The sequence below is a fragment of the Pteropus vampyrus genome, unplaced genomic scaffold (genome assembly GCF_000151845.1).
Source record: "Pteropus vampyrus isolate Shadow unplaced genomic scaffold, Pvam_2.0 Scaffold11, whole genome shotgun sequence".
NCBI lineage: Eukaryota > Metazoa > Chordata > Mammalia > Chiroptera > Pteropodidae > Pteropus > Pteropus vampyrus.
In genome coordinates this window covers 10,790,867-10,792,522 of record NW_011888792.1, presented here as the reverse complement: position 1 = coordinate 10,792,522, position 1,656 = coordinate 10,790,867, and positions in this window count along the sequence as shown.

The following is a 1,656-nucleotide window of genomic DNA, read 5'->3' as shown; positions in this document are numbered from 1 at the left end:
TTGGGTCATTGTGTTTATGTGATTTTTTTAAGAAAAGTTTTTAATTTGTTATTCAATTCCAATATAGTTATTCTGGAAATAAAATATTAGGCAGATATACTAAATTGAAAATTATTATGTACAAAACCCACTGTCATTACCAATAAAACATTTAAAATAAGCTGTCTAGATTGATTTTTTTTTATAGGAGCAACAGCGTTTACAGAAGCAATAGCAAAGACTCTACCTAATCCCCCTCTCATAGCAAATGATTAAGGTATATAGAAAATTACTACACCTTGAGAAAATATACCAATTGAATAGATGAAACATCATCACTGAAAATTAATCGCATTATAAGGAATAATTAATTTTAAGAAATCTAAAATTTAAAGAAAGCATTAAAATTTCTTTATTATTCTTGTTGTGTGTCAACAAACAGGAAAAATGTAGTCAAACCCAAATGAGCAGAAAAAGGAGAAAGTTGGGAATACAGAGTGAATATGTTAGGAAAAAAATTTAAAGTAAGACTGGGTAATCAGTGTTCTTATTGCTATAACCTCTACCACCTTCTCTTAATATCAAAGTAAAATTGTAGAAATGATTATGTGCTTTAAAAATGAAAGGAGTTTTTTTCTTTGGATCAGTTTATACTTTGAGTCAATAATATATGCAACATGTTCAATGAAATGAAATTCTTTTCATACCTTTCTTGTGATCACAGGCATAGATCCATAAGTAATAATCCAGAATAATTGAATTGATCTCTCCACTAGTTTTTTCGCCCTTTTTTTTTTTTTCAATAAGCTCCAGAAGACAATCTTGGATTAGCTCAACATGCCCAAGTAAACACTCTTACCTATTCCCATATGACAGCATTTCTCTTTTGAGGATCTTCTCCAGTAGTACATCCGAATATTTCGGGGTTCCCAAGTGAACAAGAACCTGTGGTAATCTATGGTCAGCAAACACGGTGATGCTGGACTTGTTATGTAAAGCAGTTGTCTCCTTTTCCCTCTAAAACTCTCCAGGTACATGCCACAAGGATTTGGGCCCATTTGTAAAAAGAAATTCTTTTCACCCACAGACATTCACTCTGATGGAGGGACAGCAGCTGGGGAGGTGCCAGAGACATACAGAGAAAGACTGAGTTGTATGCCTTCAGGGTGAGGCCTGCAGGGACAGCTGCCGTTACCCCTATGTTGAGCCTTCCTCCAGTGTGGCCTATAGGCAGGCACTGTCTTGCCTGTGTTGAGCCCTCCTCCCAGAGGGCCTGTGTTTTCATTTTCATTAGTTTCAGGATATCTTTTGATTTTTTTCCTTTATCTCATTGTTAACTCATTCATTGTTTAGTAGCATGTTATTTAGCCTCCATGTGTTTATGTGTTTTTCAATTTTTTTCTTGTAATTCATTTCTAGTTTCATACCATTGTGGTTGGAGAAGATGGTTGATATAATTTCAGTCTTTTAAAAATTTATTGAGACTTGTTTCATGGCCTAACATGTGGTCTATCTTGGAAAATGTTTCATTTGCACTTGAGAAGAATTTATATTCTGTTGCTGTGGGGTGAAATGCTTTAAAAATATCAATTAAATCCATCTAGTTTAGTGCATCATTTTGGGCTGTTTCCTTGTTGATTTTCTGTCTGAAAGATCTGTCCATTGGTGTCAGTGGGA